Genomic DNA, 7,335 nt, shown 5'->3' on the forward strand with positions numbered 1-7,335 from the left:
CTTTTAACCAGCAGTTAGTGGAGTTTCATAGGTTAGTGTGGTCAGGTAACTAGACAAACACTGCCTAAGTCCTGCTAAAACCTTGTTATCCCAAAGTGGCTGGGCATGTCCAAGGATGAATCCCTGAGGAAAAACATCAGAGGCTTTACCCTGTGTCTGTTTAGGGGATAGAGGAGGAAGAGAAGGGAATGGACAACACTAAAATAATCCAGTTAGTCTTTAAACAAGTAAACAAGCTAACAACAATGACAAGCACTGAAAGAGGGGAGAGATGAAGCCAGTACCCAAAGTTGCTGCAATATCTAAAATGTTCATTTTCCAAAAAATATGAGACATGCAAAATAAGCAGGAAATTATGGCCTAGATACCAGAAGAATAGCAGGCAATAAAGCCACCTGCAGGAGAGACCAGATGTGAGAAAAGAAGCCATTATAAATATGTTCAAAGAAACAAAGAAAACCATGATTTTAGAAGTAAAGCATGATGACAGTGTCACATCACATAGAGAACATTAATAAAGAGACAGAAATTATTAAAAATAACCAAATGGAAATTTTGGAACTGAAAGGAGCAATAACTGAAATTTAAAAATTCACTAGATGGAATCAATAATACACTTAAACGGGCAGAAAGTAAAAGTACTTAAGAATAGATCAATAGAAATTATGCAATCCAAGAACAGAGTGAAAAAAGAATGAAGAAAAAATGAACAAAGTCTCAGAGAAATGTGGGACACTAATGTATACCAACAGACATGTAAAGGCAGCACCAGAAGTACAGAGAAGGAAAGGAGCAGAAAAATATTTGAAAAATTAGTGGCTAAAAAATTCCCATTTCCTAAAAAATTTAAATCTACATATCCAGGAAGTTCAACAAACTGCAAGTAGGATAAACTCAAAAAGACCCATGAATAGACACATAGTAAAAATGCCAAAGAAAATCTTGAAGGCAGCAAGAGGAAAATGACATCTTGCTTAAGGAAACTCCTATAAGATTAACAGTTGACTTATCATCAGAAACAATAGAGGGCTGAAGGCAATAGGATAACCTATTCTCAGCCCTCAAATTTTAAAAGTTCTTAATCAAGAATCATATATCCAGCAAAATTATCATTTAAAAATGAAGATGAAATAAAAAGACATTTGGAAAACAAAATCTGAAGGAATCTGCTGCCAGTAGACCTACCTTACAAGACATACTAAAGTTAGTTTTTCAGGCTGAAAGCAAGTGACCCAAGACAGTAATTTGAATACACACACACACAAAACAAAGAACACTGATAAAGGTAATTATGCAATTATAAAGGAGTATAATTGCCTATTTCTTATCCTTTCTTATCTTGTTTAAAAATCATAAAGCAGTTTACATTTAATTGTATTTGTGGGCATATAACATACAGAAATGTAATATATTTTCCAATAGCAGGGCAAAGAGGTTGGTGAGAACAAACCAACATTGGGTTAAGAATTGACTCCAGATGTTTCACTTGAATCCAAAGGAACAAATGCATAGAACCTGAAATGGAAAGAAGGCTAATATGAGAAAAATTATACATATAACATAAAAATTGTGTTCTACACTGGAAACTGACACAACACTGGAAACTGACTATAACTCAATTAAAAAAAAAGAAAAAAGTTATACGTATAAACTTGCTCTCTTTTCTCCTCTCAGCTTCTTTAAAAGACATAAAATTACATAAAGGAATAATAATTATAATGATGTACTGTTGGGCTTATAACATGCATAGAGATAATACCTATGACAAGAATACCACAGTAAGAAAGAAAAGAGAGTAGAGCTATATGGGAAGGCTGTTTCTACATTCTCTGAAATTGCTGGTGTAATTGTGAAACTGTTTTTGATAAGACATATATGGTAAGGCCTAAAGCAATCACTAAGTAAATAACTAAAAATATATAGCAAGAAAATCATTAAAGAAGTTAAAAAGTAATATTAGAAAATATTCAATTAATGAAAAAGAAAACAGTAATGACAAAAAAAAGACTTGAGGTGTAGAGAAAATAATAACTTAAATGAGAAACGTAAATCCTATTGTTTTGCTTAGTTTTGTTTTTATGAACTCTGGATACAAGTCCCTTATCAGATATATTATTTGTGAATATTTTCTACCATTTTGTGGGTTGTCTTTTCATTTTCTTAACATTACTTTTTCAATTAATGCTATGTCTCTCTCTCTTTTTTTTTTTAATTAAGATGAATCAGAGCAAACACAACATGTGTACAAATCTATAGATTAAGCTGCTCTGGAAAAAATGCATAAATACATGGCAAAGAAATGAGACTTGGCATTTTAATGCTGATCATGCCATCCTCAGTGCCATAACACCAAATCTGTGCTTGCAACACAGTAAACTATGTGTATCTGCTATACCCTACTTCTCAAATCCAGGACTTATGAACTCAAATCAGAATTTGCCATCAAAAACTCAAATTTGAATTCCTGTACTAGGAATGTCTCCAGTAGAGAGCACTAATGTTTTTTGAATATTCAGTGTAAGTAGCTTTAATTGAGATAAGGCCTAGGAAGGAGTTACAACCATTTCCCATTCCCATATATCTGGGTACACAAGACATAGGTATTTATTCCATATCTATTAACAGTTTACAGAGCACCCACTGTCCCCAGGCACCACATTAGGCCTTGGGATCCTGAGGAGGAAAAGATACACTCTTACCCTCAAGGAATTTGGCCTAGTGAAGAAGACTGTCTCAATCCCCTAATAACATCTCCTTGCATCAATCAAGGAAAGCATTTACTAATCATGCACTTTCCTATCACAAACTACATACATATATGTAGAAAAGCACATGGACTGTAAGCATTTGCAAACAGTAGGTTCAGGAGGGCCTTAGAGAAAATCTAGTCAAAATCTCTCATTTTATACCTGGAAACTTTAAACCCAGAGTGGATAAGTGACTTACCCACCATCACGACAAGAGCTAAGATTAATATGGCACTTCCTATACGCCTAGAACTGCTCTAACAGTATTGTTTATTTAATCCTCACCACAACTCATTTTTGAAATACAAAACTAAGGCACAGAGAAATTAATTAACAACAAAAATCAAACAGCTCACAAGGGCAAAGTCAGGATTTGAATCTAAGTAGTCTTGCTCAAGAATCCATACTTTTAGTCACCATGCTATATTTAAGTAGCTATGTCTAAAGGCAGTCATGATTTTCTGACTCATGTTTTTACATTGTCTTGTTATTTTATACTGTCAGGGTTTCCAGCATCTCTAGAACCCATTGGTCAAAAATTATCAAAGAAATCTCAAGATATTATGGTACTTCAAAGTCACAAGATCCTCGATTTGGGGAAAATGGCTCAATTCAACGTGGATGTATATGTTACCAGAAGGTGAAGATGAAGACATGCACAGACATGAGAAATATAATAAGTAATCTTGTAATAAGTATTCTTTTATCTTACTTTGACAAATGTTGCCACTTGTGTCTCATTTCCTTGTCTTCCTGAATCACTTCCATGTACTCCTTCTCACTTCCAAATCCCAGTCTTTAAGTGTGTTGATTCTTCAATCAAATAAGAACATGTTAATGTAGACAGAGCTAGGGATTAAATCTTGAGAGGGCCCTGCACTATACAAGATAGAGAAGATGTGCATTTCAGAAGCCTCAGACTTCATTTCACCCATTCATTTATTATCTAACAAATATTTATTGGGTGCCTCCCATATGCACAACAATGCACTGGGTTCTGGGGATGTGCTAGTCTATGTGATGGATGTAACCTTTACCCTCCTGAGGTCCACAGTCTTACAGCATTCCTCCAGAGTAAGTTAGGGATCCATAGTTAAGCACTTGTCAATTCTCAACCTGTTGGGCCTCTGAATGATGCCTGAGCTACAGGAGGATGAACAGAATGACTCAGCAAGACTGGGGACTGCTAAGAGATGCTGTCACTCTCAGGTGTGCAGACTACAGAGGAGAGAGCATGTTATTTTGAAATGACAGTAATACACTGTTTGAGTGATATGCATGAACTATAAAATAGTTTATAAATAGAAATTATTTGCATTATGATTATGTTTTGTCAGAATGCACACATCTTTTTTTGTGTGTTTGTGTCCTTGAGGACCCTGAAGAACAAAATTTTGTATCTGATTATTGAATTGGTTAAGTAAATTAAGCAAATCCAGGCATTTTATTTCATAATCAAGTTCACTCAAAGATGAAGGTAAAATTATAAAATTTACACCCACTTACATATTTGTTTCATCCTTTAGTATGCTTCCTCCCTCATTTTTACTTGTAATCAATCTGTCTGTAACTCCCCCAGTTACACAGAGGCCTTTACCAGACACCAAAAGCTATTCTGCTCACAAAAACAACAGGCTTCCTTAAGCCTTAAGTTGTTGTTTTTTTTTTTTTTTTAATTTGTCCTTTAGGTCTCAATTTCTGTGAGAAATCTGGGAAGTCCTCTCCACTTTAGCCCACTCTTTCATCTACCAATGTAAGACCCAACTAGTTTTGCCCTTCAATTTTGTAATGAGATAAAGGATGCCTGAGTTATTATCATACTGCTCTTTTTCATAAGGTGACCTGGTTACATTCAGCTATTATAAAGCATATTTGAGTCATAGGCTCTGAACCATGTCAATATCCTGTACTAGGAGATTTTAATCAGCCCTGAATTTGCTCATATATCCAGCTACATATTTGCCTCTATTTTTTTTTAAAACTCTAAGTTTCTTGAGGGCACATGTTTATTTGTTTTTATATCCTCCAAAAACAATTTGGTGGAGAGACTGAATTGGAGATAAAGAAGTTAGCAGAGATAAATTAGTAGAATAAGTGGATAATTGGAAGGTGTGCCTGCATTTGGATACACAGGATTCAGGAGACAAAGACAAAGAGAACTGTGGTGTGGGGACACACTGGGGTTTGGTTAGTTAGTCCTCACTGATTTATCATGTCCAGCCTAACGGTCCCTGGAGGAATGCTTGGAGACTTGTGGACCCCAGGAGGGCAAAGGCCACATCCATCAAATGGACCAATGTATCCTCAGAAACCAGTCCAGTGTTTTGCACACAGTAGGCATAGAATAAATATTTGTTGGATGATAAATGAGTGGTAAAATGAAACGAAGTCTGAGATATCTGGAACATGAAATATTCCTATCTTCTTTTCTGATATAGTCCAGGATAGTTACATTAAACACATAGAAAACAGAAACTCCTGCCTAGACTGTTAGTGGCTTGCCCCAGATCTCACTGACAGAAGAGCCACCAGCAGAAGCCAAGATACCAATTCTCATACACTTTCTGACTCATATCTCTTTTCCTCTATTTCTAAAATGTTCTGAATCTTGTTCTTTTACAGTTTATATTGATTCTTAAAAATTCTTAACAAACTATATATATGTGTGTATATATACATACACACACACACACACACACACATACATGTGCATACATATTACGTCCTAGTCTTAGAGAATCAGTTAAGGTTAGAATTGAAGTTCAGTATTAAATGTGTATTACAATTAACAGATAGCCTAATATTAGGCCAAGAAACACATATGCACAAATACATACACACACAGTCATTGAGGAAAAAAAGATGGGAGGGGCATGGAATCAAGGTCTAGCTGGTATTAGACCTGGGTTACTTCAAATCAAAGAAATGAAAAAGTTGACTATGAGGAACCTCAGAAACCAGCTGTTTTCACAGTATCAGGAAAACTTTTTCCCAGATTTCAACATGGTCCAGGGAACACAGATTGAATTCTTACAGGGATCCCAGCAAGCACTGTCTCAGTCACTAGCAGAACCCATCAGGGCTTTTTTTATATCACTTCACAGGAGCTAAGGAGCACCAACTCTGCTTTAATTCTAAGCTTTCAGCCTGGCTTCACTTGCAAATATTTTCTTAGACGTCTTCATTTTATGGATGGGAAAGAGACAATAGTCAATAACTGGCTGGCTCCTGTGTGGCAGATTCCAATATGGGACCCAGATGACAGTACATATTCTTTAAATGGGATGCATGGGAAACTTTCAAAGAAATATTTGGACATCTTCCAAGAAGACAGATTAGCTGGAGATGGCGGGCATCCTGCTGCAGGAAATTGTGTTTTTCCCTTGAAGAAGAGCCTGGAAGATCACCTTCCTAACACTTGTCATAAAAGGAAGGGATGTCATATAGTTAAGGCAGAGGGTCAATCAGCACAGTGGGCTGAGAACACAGAGTAATTGGTCGTGAATATTTAACACTGGGACCATGATAAGGGATCAGCTCACACAGAAGTGCACAGCTGGCCTTGCACAATTAGTTTCTAGTCAAGCTACCTTATTCCAAAAACACTTGCAATGTCGACCTCATCCTGTCCTTGGACTTCTCACCACTGAGCTCATTCTCAGGGGTCATTCTCAGAATTTCTCCCAGGCCCGAGGAGAGCTCACGTTAAAACTCTGCAACCAGGAGATTGAAAAGGTCAGGAAAACATGGTGAAGTCTTTGATAAAAAATAAATAAAAATTCTTCATCAATGATAATATGCTCAATCATACACAGCTGAACCAGCAGGATGACTTTCTGAGAATGCAAAGCCATAAATGCCTTCTCACTTTTGTTCTTTTCTTCTGACCTGATGTCTCAGTAGGACTAACAAACTTGAACCCTGGTGTTGAGAAAATATTGCAAAGTAGTATTTCAATTGAGCACTGTAAAGCTAGCCAAACTTTCCCAGACCCATGTTCCTATGCTCCTCCTTCAACCCTGCGTGGCCCACCAACCTCTCCTCCCCTTTCAGGTGCTGCATGCTTCCCCTGTAGATTACATACCTCTGAGAAAAGGAATAATGATTCCTGTTTACCTTCGTATTCTGCCTCACCTCTCCAGAACTCCAGTGCTTTCTTTTATACACTGTAGACTTTCAATGTTTTAATTAATTTAAAGAAATGGAGAATTTTCCATTATCAGAAATAATTTTATAATACAGAATTGGAAAATAACTGTTAATACTGGATAATATTCTGTCTTCCATTAATCATAAAAATTTTCTCATGACACAGAGAAAACTGAACTCTTATCAAGGCAGCCACATGGAGAAGAGATGATGACACTCAGAGTCTCTCTTTTTTTATTTTTTTATTTTTTGGTTTGGTTTGGGTTTTATTGTTTTGTTTTGTTTTTCAGGGAATCAACTCAGAAAGGCCCTGCCAAACCTAGGAGTGAGTTGATTGTTCCATATAGGTCATGCAGTTCAATAACACAATTTGCAGTGATCCTTTCATTTCTGTTATTTGTGACTCTGTTTGTGCCATTGGGCAGAGGAACCAGCCACA

The 7,335-nt window shown here is 36.3% G+C and overlaps 1 long non-coding RNA gene across 1 annotated transcript; it reads right to left on the reverse strand.

Moving 5' to 3' along the window:
* Positions 1-1,377: 1,377 nt before the first annotated feature.
* On the reverse strand, positions 1,378-7,117 carry LOC141576055 (uncharacterized). The gene is made up of 3 exons (XR_012504284.1): positions 6,338-7,117; positions 3,460-3,560; positions 1,378-1,515 (listed from the first exon to the last, which is right to left on the reverse strand). It is a non-coding gene; the product is annotated as an uncharacterized LOC141576055 (long non-coding RNA).
* Positions 7,118-7,335: the final 218 nt, after the last annotated feature.

This window comes from Camelus bactrianus, chromosome 35, assembly GCF_048773025.1.
Source record: "Camelus bactrianus isolate YW-2024 breed Bactrian camel chromosome 35, ASM4877302v1, whole genome shotgun sequence".
In the NCBI taxonomy this organism is placed as follows: Eukaryota; Metazoa; Chordata; class Mammalia; order Artiodactyla; family Camelidae; genus Camelus; species Camelus bactrianus.